Here is a 12,003-nt window from a genome sequence, read left to right as displayed (position 1 = left end):
CCCACTCACACTAGAAAGAGTTCATAACCCACCGACAGCATACGATTCAGTATGCCTAACTTAACCCGACAACCCCCCTCACCTACGCACAAACAAATCCCACTGCAGCCAGGCAAAGAAATCAACCACACCCTAGGCCACCCCAACCTCTCACCACCAAGGAAACATAACAAGCGAATAGAAAGAGAACTTCCCCAAGTGACGCTGACAGAAAAACCCTAAGCATACACTAAATAAAAGAACTTGAGCTTTGCCACCCCAGTCCCTCTCTCCTGTCGTCACCCCCCCCCCCGCTGCCTCTTGAGCAGAGATTATTGCTTTTCAGGACTGAGCCATGCATTGCAAAAATGTTCTGTGTTTTGCTGTGTTGTGGCTCCAATGAAACAATTGTTTCTTTTCTGTTGGTTGGACTGCTTTGTTCCTTGACAGAAAAAAGGTGGTTGAGGTGGTTGGGATAAAAAGAGTTTTTTTGTTTTTGTTTTTTGAAGGGAGCAAAACTGCATGAAACTAGATGCAAATGCTCATCACATTTTAAAAGTTTTGGGTGTTGGTTTACTGGTAGTTCTTTTGGCAATGGATGTGTAGGTGTAAACAATATGAATTCAAAAAGTTATGTCATGTATGGAGTCAGTCTTGTCTGGAAATCATACATGGGTCCTCTTACATAGAAGCACTCTCCCTGTCCATAGATGTGCAGAGGATAATTGCTGTTTTTAGCAAGGCAACAATTACACTTTCCTATGTAAGAAACAAAGTTGGGGCTGCCTACTAGTTCAACTTTATTTGCACTTTTCTTTAGTGCTGAAAAGCATTCTTTATTAGTTGCTAGGAAAATGTTTAATTACAGCTAAGCATGTGCAGTTTAAAATATTCATTGCTCATAATGTTACAGTATGACAGTATATAAGTAAATTGATGCATATTGTATATAATTTACAGCACAATCCTATACTTCTCAGAAGTAAGTCCTATTGGGTTCATGTAGTTTACTCCCAAGTAAGTGGGATTACAGCTGTAACATATAATGTATTCATGCAACTAATTAATAAAACACATTATTGTTTATACTGAATATTCTTGATAATACTGTACACACTGTGAATAATACATTTCTTTGTCAGAGAATAATCCCCTAGAAAAGCCTGTTGTATGTTGCTGTTTTTAGTGTCACACTGCAGTTTTCAAAATGCCCAGCAACTCCTCCTGTTGCACTGGCATTTCAAGTATGAGTCAGAAGATTTGGATGAAAGCAGAGTTTTCCATATACAGAATTCCTTCATTGTTCACTGTGGTTTATTTCATCCCACTCATTTAGAAGCCAGTATGGGGGGGGGGGGGTCATTTTGTTGTAAATATTTTCTGAAGTCATAGAAATTAATTTTAAAACATTATTGAAACTGCCTGCATCTGATGAAAGAAGGTATTTATTACCCGGAAAGGAGACATTGAGTAGCTGTTAAGTCACAAGGCTACAGTCACAGGGAATGTTTTGCTGGTGAATTACCGGTATATAGCTGTCATGCATCTACCATAGGAAAGTAAGAGCCTGGTTGGTTGGCATCCACCTGTCTTGGGACACTCATATTCCAGCTTCTATTTACCTTTTTTTACCACTCTGTGTTAAGTGAAGATAGGAATTTGGAAATATATTGGGTACTGAGCATTTGAACTCCTGCACAGCTGAGTATCCTCAGTTTGTGGATTAGGTGGTTAATGGAAGAGGGGGAAGAATTTGGTTTTGTTAGGCCCTTGGAATGTTTGGGGGCAAGCCAGACCTATCCAAGAGGGCCAGGATCTACCTGAACTTAGAATAAAAAAGGTGGCAGGAACACCTTATAACATGATTGCAAAGGGAACATTGACAAGAGCTGAGGAATGTCTGCTTTGGAACGTAACTTGTAATGGACCTTGGGAACGTAACTCCTGTAATGGACCTTGGGAACAACAAAATATGAGGAAGATGAGTGAGTGTGACCTGTTTTTCATAATTGCAGCCCCTTCTCATTTCACCCAGTGGTGCTTGGGGCCAGAGCCGCTGTATTTCTGCCTTTCAATAAACACATGTTATGTTAATAGACGTTGAAGAGAGAAAATGTGTAATAGCTAGAAATGCTTACCCTCTGAGTCATAGTGGTAGCTATTCAGATGAAGCCACTCATGCATATCTCACAATGTGTAAATTTGGTGCCTTTGTGAAACTGGTTTCTGGGTTCTTTTCTCCCTTATTATCAGTGGACTCCAGGAGCTGTCTCTCGACTAACAATGCTTATTAAAGTTCTCAGTATCATACCACCTACCTGGAGCTTTTATGTATTCGAATGTATTCATTTTTGTTTGCCAAGAAAGTATGAAATAACACTGCAGTTTGCTGCTTTGTTGTGTTCAGTTACATTTTGTTACCTTGGGACTGACTTTCCCAATCCTGTTTTCAAGCTTTTTCAATGTCTTCTGCGGTTTTCTTTGTTTAAACAAGCCTATGACAGAAACATATTCCCTAATTGTTATCAATCATTCATAAACAAGCAGCACACATGGCATTCCCCCTTTGGCACTCTGCCTCTTTAGTGTATTTCAAAGGCATCTGTTTCCTCAAATTGTCTATTCCCTTTGTTTAGTGCAGCACTGAGTTTCTAAAACTAAATAACCCCATATGTTGATTGGAACATTTTCTTTTTCCTTTAAAGGTTTCTGCCTTTTAAAACTATTCATCCCAAAAGCACAATTTTGGTAAGAATTTCCTAGCAGCTTTACTCCCAGCTTACGGGTAAATGAAATAGATTTAAGAGTGTTATATCTTGGACCCAAGCACTGATTAGAAGCAAATTCCTTTGATTTAAATAATTAGGATTGAAGTGTACACTGAGGACCAGTCCTAGTATTAGGCAAAGTGAGGCACTCCCCTTAGGTGGCAGATGCTGTGGGGTAGCATTCTCCTTTATTGGAGGACAAACTGTCCTGCATCCCCTAAACTTACCGGCTGCCTTCATGTTGTGAAGGATACTATTCTATTGCTGATGTTGAAGTAAAAATCAGTTACCAGCCTACTTGGCTTCTGTATGAGGGATTGTAGTGTCTTTGGTTGTGTTGAATGCTGTAATTCCGGTTGCGCAACAGAGATCCGCTTATGCAATAGAACTCCACCCTTCTATTCTCTGCCCTACATCTTCCTGAACACCCTCATAATCGGCTCTAGAGGATTGATTGGAGGACCTTCCAGAGCAGGTTTTGGGGCATGAGTGGAGCTCTGAGTATGCTGCTTAGATACAACACATAGTCTGTTGCCTCAGGTAGTAAAACATTGGCCAGGTCCTGTGTACCCTATATTGTGTTCGAGAATTCTTCTAAGAGATGATTCAATCAGTATAGAGAATGGGTAGCAATGGGACTTGAGGCTTAAGGGCAGGTAATAAATACGTAGCAACAACAATGAGAGCCAGAGGATGGGTAAGTGGGAAGATGGGAAGGAGCTGTTTTCATCAAATTGATACAACAATTCCCTTTTGACTAAGCAACATGTCTTGCCACATGAGTCCTTCCAGAGTGTTAGCTCCTTGTGGAGGAAGAAAGAACCTCAGACAACACAGAAGACATGACTGCCCTGGTAGCTGAATTGAGAGACGAAAAATCTGTCCTTTTATATCTCAGTCTTATAATAATATTATGAGATAATCAATTACTATTTATAAATATTGTTTGTTGGAAATAACTTTTTATAGGAATCAAATCAACCAAGGATTTTTCTGGTGTGTTAAACAGCAGCATGGCATAATTACATTTCTGTTCTCCTGCTTTCTTTACATGGATTCAACAATAGTAGGCAATTGCTGAGTTCACAGTGAGTGAATGGATTCTACTAGATGTCATGAACTTTGAGATAATATTTACAAAATTGTTAAAGGGTTACTTTTTTCAACTGAAAACCAATTTTGGAGCTATTATTTGAGAACATACTATATTTTGCAGAAATGATTTTTAAGTGCAATGTAGTGGTATAATAATGGAAATGTATTTGCATTTTTATCATGTCATATAATGTTTGTATTTCCAAAGCTATAATAAGTATTAAGGGACATGCCATATTAGGGGTTATTTTGTCATTGTGCATAAAAAACATTGGTAGACTTACAAAACCTTGCAGAAAATTGGGCAAGGCACCCATTTCAGAATCACTCAAAGAAAGATTTATAATTTGGCATAATATTTGGACTGTTCGGTTATTTTATAATTTGGAATGTTTTTAATGTGACTTTTATTGGATTCTTAAATTGTTAAATTAATATTTTTTTTTTTTAAGAGACCCACAATTTCAATATACACGTGAGAGAGGCAACATATGCCTGGTCTATCCCCTACACATCTGGAGTAACTCTTAGCTTGGTTACTATTTTCCCTCCTTGAAAAGTGTATCGAGCCAAAGGAGGAAGTTGTATGAGGAACACTTCCTACTTCCTGTTTCAGTTTTTTATACTCTTCAGCTTTATTTACTCTTCAAAGCTCAGATCAGCACCTGAGCTGCCAATCCTTTTCTCACTTCCCCTTTCAGCTCTATGTGCTATTCAAGGCTCAGATTGGCACTTCAGTAGCTGAAGAGAAAGAACAGCTACTGAGTGGTAGTGGATCTGGGAAACCAGGGGATGGGGGAGGAAGACAGTGACTGGGTGAGGCAAAGAGGGGGTTAGGGAAGGGGGTGTTAGTGAGAGAAGGCACACATATACACAGATCAGATCCAATGAAATGGATCCTCTTGAAATTGCATATTTTTATGGGTTCCCTCCTCCAAACCACCATCAAATCACTGGTCACATCTGTTTCTATTCCTTGAACCTGTAATCGCCAGTGCTTTGTGTTATCAGCTGCCATGCAAATGTCATAAATAAATCATTGAAATCTAAAGCTGTAATGAGAGATGTGGGAGGTAAGATTGAGGGATTACAGTGGCCCAAATTAATTTATTTTTTTCCTAATTTATTTATTTATAAGGTGCATTTTTAAAAATAATAATAATAGTGAAGTGGTATATAACATATCGGAATAAAATCAGCAAAACAGTTTCCCCAAACTCATCATTTAAAATATTAATACTAATTGTATGATTAGTTGAGAACACAGTAGAGGCAATTGAAGTAAGACTTTTTTGCTACCCTTATTGCCATATTATAGGTGGGATTATGTGCTCTAACCAGGGCTTGGTTGGCCTCAGATCAAGGTTTGTGCCACTGGCGCGCTATCTATCTATCTATCTATCTATCTATCTATCTATCTATCTCTTATCTGTCAGTCAATCAATCCATTAATTAATTAATATACCACCCTATATCCAGAGGTCTCAGGGCAGTTCACAGAACAAAATCAGAATATAAACCCACAAATTATATAATCAAAATAATAACAACCCAATAACCCCCCCCCAAAAAAAACCCACATTTGTAAAGGGCATAGGCTCTATCCGTCATCCATCCTGTTTTGTTACATGCAACTTCCTAGAATACCAGTAGGCACTGCAGATTCCACAACACCAGAGAGGGTGATCAGAAGCGATCATGCCACATCTCCCCATTCCACAGCAAGATGAGAAACTTGACAGGATCACCTGTTCTATCCACCGGAAAATCTCTCAAGAGCATTCCGGAATCAATCAGGATCTGTAAATCTCCAACTGCAAATAATCTTAATAAACTCCACCCTTACAGAGGAGGATAGCTGTTGTGAGCTGAAACTTCACTGGGAAATTGACCTCTACCCTGCTTTTAAAAAGGGATATACCATTGCCCCACACATTCTTGCAATTGCGCCCATGGATTTAATACTCTGGGTTTGAAATTGCTGGTTTAGTGTATGTTCAAGAAAAGATTGTGCGGTATACCCGTTTAAACTCTGATGCTTATGAGAAGTCCAATAGCAGTATCCTATTTTTCCCCTGCAACTGCAACTGATATTCATATTGCCTCTGATGCTGGGAAATATACAGGCAGTATCACTAGCAGCCATTGTCCTCCATGAATTGGTCTTTGTAAGAGCCCTTTTAAAACATTGATTCTTAGTATCATAGACAACTTAGAAGTAAATATTTACTTTTCACATAGCATCTGTTCCTGTGTCCCTATATACAACTTGGATCCGTAGTCCTTTGTCTGGAAGGTACAACTGGCAAGTTTGCAGCTAGCTGGGAGAAGGAAATTGTATCTGCTTTGGAAGAAATTAGATCCCGTGTTTTGTTGGTTCTGGCAGCAGTTGGCAAGTTAGATTTACACCACCAAACACCTTATTAAAGTTAATGAAGACTGTGAGCAATAAGAGTAGATTAATTGGTTTTCTCATGAATTTTGTTGTAAACTTTCAGTGTGGCGTATTATCCATGCACAGTGTTTATGCACCATTTTTGAGCAATTTCACTGTCATTTCCCCTTAAATGAAATCTGCAGAAGTGGTTAGACTCTGTACAATATGAACTACCCAACAATAGATAGTACCGTATGGGTAATGCATAAAAGAAACATCCTGTGTATTTTTCTGGTCTAGAGAAAATGAGTCATAGGCATAATTAGTTGAGCAGGTCAGTATCAGCTACTGAACTGAACATTTTAAACGTGGCTTTAGAGTTATTTGCTCAGAGGATATTTTGGTAAATCCTGCTGTTCCTATGAATTAGCTTATTTATTCAGAAGAATTGAGTGTACCATACCCTGCTTTGCATATATTTCATTTAGGAATAGGGCCATTGCTGTTCACTATCCTATTTGATTCCGTTCCACTTTTCAGCCAGGAAACCTGCTTAGAAATAAAAATTGCCCCAATATGTGGAGTTGTCTGTGGCAGTCCTTTCTGATCTCTGACTGTTGGTGTCAAACATTTCCAGGCTCTTATCTCCACTGGCAGGGGGGAGAAGGAGCTGTAGGTGTTATTCAGGGGCCAAGACCCTTGTGTGAACAGTTACTGGGTATGAATTACAGCTCCTAATGTTTCATTTGCAGGTACTTTTTCATTATTAACCTTTCTGTTTTGCCTGATGGAGAGTTCTGTCTCGAAAGCTTGCATAACCCTACACAAGACGAAAGATACCTGAATTATTTTGCGTCTATGATACTTTGTAGATAATAATTTGCAATGCACAACGGGGTGCGGGGTGCGCTTAGTCTGCTGAAGCAACTGTGTTTGGGTAAAGACAATGCGGGACCTGAAGTTGAGTAACCCTGAGTGCATCCAAATGTGCATACTTTGAGTGGTGAAACCCCTATGTGAATGCACTCAAAAAGTGCAATCTTCTCTCAGGAATCAAGAAGAGCAGTTCTCTGTGATTGGGGCAGAAACCAGCTGTGTACTCTGTTGGTTAGCTAGGACGGGGTGGAGAGCCTTTTTCAGCCTGAAGACTGAATTCCCTTTTGGGGTCACATGCCAGTGGTGGGTGTGGCCAGAAGCAAAATTGGGTGGAGCAATGAATGCTTTATGTAGTCATGCAGCCACACAACCGCTTCTCTGTCTTCCCGCCAGGCAATTGAGAGGCATTATCTGAGTTCACAGGCACGTTTCAACCATGCGAAGCATGGCCAATAGGGATTTGTTGGAAGGAGCCCAGAGTGGCTGGGGCAACCTGGTCAGATCAGTGGCATATAAATTATTATTATTATTATTATTATTTATTATTATTATATCTCCTTCCCCTCCCTCCCAAAAACAAGTTGATACAATGTGACCTAAGGTCACCTTTGTGACCAAATCTTTATATTGCGGACTGATCTCTATACATCTCGGTGTGTTTTTTTAATGGAATTTATTTAAAACCCCAAAACAAATTAGAATCCAGAAAAACATCACTTTTGATAAACTTGTAAGCAGCATTTCAATAAATAAAAGGCAGAGCCCCTGCCTCTAGCACTTAGGGAGGGGAGGTCAAGGCCGGTGACTTTAAAGCATTAGATTCACTATCTGGCAAAAGCATTAAGAAGACAGAGAAACTGTTCATTCCACATGAGTTTTAAAAATATATCCTTTATTTTTTTAAAAGGATAGCTATATGTACTCTTGGGTTCAAACCCCTGCTCAGCCATGAAGCTTACTGGGCATCTCAGTGTTTTTCGATCTAACCTGCCTCACAGGGTTGCTGTGAAACTAATATGGTGTAATTCCCCGTATGCTGACTTGAATTCCTTGGTAAAATTGCGATGCTTATTGCGGTTGGCACTCCAATAGACTTTGAACATGGAAAGGCTCCATCCAAGTTAACAGTCATGTTAGCTTCCATCAGGACAGGATGAAACATGATAAGATGACTTTATATTTAAATCTAAGCTGAAACCCTGAAACCATTTGCTCAAAGAAATACCATTGAGATCATTTAATTGTGTACTTGTCTCAGTGCAACTGCTGGTGACTTAAGTCTTGTGGGCTTGTGGTTAGGTTAGCTAAATACTGGAAAAAATGTGTGTCTGCCCTCTTCCCCTAAAAATTCCAACACTTTTGAAGAAGATGAGACTTAATTAGTTTTGTCCTCAAATTTCTATGATTCATACTGTGGAATTTCAACTATGTGTCTGAGACAGAATTCTTTTGAAAATAATGAGCTCAGAAAATTGCAAATGCTTCAAAATGTTTTTTTTTAGAAACAGGCATCTCAATTTGCAGCTTGAGATATTCACACATTATTAAGAAGTTGACTTAGTTGATCTTCTGGAAAAAAAACTTGTGCCGTTTGGCTTTCCACATCATAAATCACCTTTAAAGTACATTTATAAGCTCAGTTCTGTTTTATCTTCACATTTGAAAGACATCAAGAACCAAATCTCTCCTAATGTTACCTGCATAGCATATCCAAAGAAACTAAGAAGAGCAGTGAATGTGTTCTAATGTGCAATGCAATAGAAATATTACCGTACTTTTCCATGTATAAGATGAGGGTTTTTTTACTCTAAAATTATGTTCAAAAACTTGCATCGTCTTATACAAGGATAGTGAATGGGGTCGACAGGTGATTGGCTGTAGCTGCAAGCAGGAGCTTGTCAGCGACGATTGTTGGCTGCTAGAAGGGCTGCTTTGGATTGGCTGCTGCTTCTCTAATTGGGTTCATGATTGGCTTCTGCAGCAAACAATGCTGTTGATTGGCTGTCGCTGCCACGATTGGTGGCTGCTCTGGGAATGCACATGATTGCCAGTGGACAGCTTTTCTCAGTCGGGTAAGAAATTTCTTGCTAGGGAAGGGTCTGTTTGCAATTGGCTGTTGCTGTGGCAAGTGGGCCAGCGATTGTCAGCGTTGATGCTGTGTTTGAGCAATTCTTGGCAATTCCTCCCCCCCAAAAATGTAAAACTCTGAGCAATCCTTTGCAAAAAAGCTCAACAACTCTGAGCCATCTCTCCACCCCCCCCCATTTTTTAAATCTGAGTCCCCCAATACAGGGGGCGTCTTATAGATGGGGGAGTCTTATAGACGGAAAAGTACGGTAATTGATCCCAGAAAATGCTGTTATCAAAGACAAAAGGCTGGGAGTATGAACAACCATAGCATGGGTACAGATTTTGCTTGTAGCACCAAAGCTGTGGGGTGAGTGGGTATTCTATTGCTTGTAATGGGTCCTAGTTCTTTGGAAATAGCAAAGGACCACAAGCAAAAACACTGTGGCAATAATAATAATAATAATAATAATAATAATAATAATAATAATATATTATTTGTACCCTGCCCATCTGGCAAGCATTTAAAGGCTCAAGCCAAACGTTTCCAGGTACCAACTAAATGCATTTGAATGAGTTTCCTGTCTGACGCTGCAGAGTGGTACAGACATCATATATGCTCTTAAACCTTTTCTAGTTAATTTTCACATACCAGAAGACCCGTCTAAAGTTCATTGCTACACTATTCTTGCACAGGAAGGTTCCCAGCTCTCTGAAGGAAGCCGTGGTTTGCCTTTGATTAAAGGAACCATCATTTGATACAGATGAATAAAACTGAGGTTTGAAGTTATCTGGTTTCTCAAGTTGATCATTCTTTGGCAAAGTGGTCTTCCACCATGGCTCCCCACAATAATAGCATTCCTACTTAATGAACATTAAAAACCTGAGCATATTGTTAACTATAATGCTGATATAATTGGAATTCAACACATTCTTGATGTTTCTTCAGTTGTGTCAATGCTCTCTAAAAAGACAAGCTGGTTGATTCATGTTTAACTAAGGCTGAGGTCTCTCAGCCTAACCTACCTTTCACAGGGTTGTTGGGAGGATCAACTCAGTCGTATCACCAGAAAAAATATTAGGCTAAGAAAAGGGAAGGAAGCAAGCTTTGTCTCACGTGTTTTGTTTGTAAAAGAGAAAAGCATACAAATGGTCTATTCTCTACTGCCAATTTTCTCTTAAGTAAATCCTATTGATGGTGATAGAATTAACTTCAAGTAAGCATGCTATGGATTGCATCTTTATTTTAATTTCTAGTTTATCTTCTTATCTGGCGATCACTCATAGCTGAGTAAGATTGTCTTCCATGAACACGGTCTTAACAGTGAGTCCGTAAGTGACTGTGGAGGCCAATTCTGGATCCACATGTTCTTCCACAGTGGGGACATAGGTTTCTGGGCGGGAGTTGATCACGGTGTGGATTTGCCAAGCGTTCCTTCCTCTTAGCACATTTCTCCCTTGTGTCCTGAGTTCGAACTTCTTCAAAGTCCATGACACCTTTGGTAAAGGCTGTTCTGCAACTGGAGCGCCCACAGGCCAGCGCTTCCCAGTTGTCAGTGTTTATACTACCTTTTTTTAAAAATTGCCTTGAGACAGTCTTTAAACCACTTTTGTTGACCACCAGCACTACGCTTTCCATTTTAAAGTTGGGAATAGAGTAGTTGCTTTGGAAGACGATAATCAGGTATCCGCCCAACTTGACCAGTCCAATGAAGTTGATGTTGAGGAATCATTGCTTCAACACTGGTGATCTTTGCTTCTTCCTGTACACTGGTATTAGTTTGCCTGTCTTCCCAAGTGATGTGTAAAAATTTTTGGAGACACCGTTGATGGAATCTTTCGAGGAGTTGGAGATGGTGTTTATAAGTGGTCCATGTTTCACAAGCATACAGTAAGGTTGGTAATACAATAGCCTTGTAAACAAGCATTTTGGTTTCCCTGCAAATGTCCCGGTCCTCAAGCACTCTGCATAATGTCTGTGTGTGTCAGGGATTGCCCAGCTCCTCGCAAGGAGAGGGAGAGGGGAGGTCCTACTATGGAGGAGAGCCGGGGCAAGGGTATTCCTTGGGAGGAGCAAGGGGAGAGAGGTCCTCCTCTTGAGGAGGAGAGGGACAGGAGGACTACTTGAGGGGAAGGGCTGGTTGGAGTTCCTGCTCATGAGGAGGACAGGGAAAGAGATCCTCCTCGGGAGGAGGACTGGGAGCAGCTCTTCGCGTGAGGAGGGCTCTCTACGTTACAGGGAACCCCAGCCACTTCTGTCGATGGACTCCTCCTCCTCTAGCCTTTCAACTGAGTTCTCTCCAAGGGAGGGGGAGCTGCAAAGGCTTGGAGACTTTGGGCAAAGACCCAGCACCACCAGCCAGAGAGGAGTTGAGGGAGAATGCCGCTTCCGGCACCGGCACAGCATCGGGGGGTCAGGAGGTACCGCAGACATCATTTTAGGGTGCCAAGACTTTGGTGTTGGGCGGGAAACCGGAGAGGGGCACTTCTGGATTCTGCAAGTGACTGAGCAGTCATGTTTTGAACTAGCTCTACACGGTAAATAGTAATGCACAATAAATAGTCTGAAGGCTCTGTCGTTACTCATGAGCAACACTTGGGAAGATCCTGACAGTGGTGTGAAACATTTTTTTCCCTTTTAGAAAACATAGGGCTCTGTGCAGTGGGGGTCGGGCTACGTTTTAGGGGGCTATTGGGTCCCCCTTAGTGCCACCTATAAAAATAAAAATGGGAGTTGTCATGTACAGTCCCCTGAATTTCAAAGCAAGATAAGAATGATGTAAATAAATAAAAATAATCTTTATTAGTTATCATCTTGTTCTGGAATTGAGTTCATCCTCA

This window comes from Lacerta agilis, chromosome 11 (genome assembly GCF_009819535.1).
Source record: "Lacerta agilis isolate rLacAgi1 chromosome 11, rLacAgi1.pri, whole genome shotgun sequence".
Lineage (NCBI taxonomy): Eukaryota > Metazoa > Chordata > Lepidosauria > Squamata > Lacertidae > Lacerta > Lacerta agilis.
The sequence above is the reverse complement of the archived record's forward strand: the minus strand, read 5'-3'. Positions refer to the sequence as shown.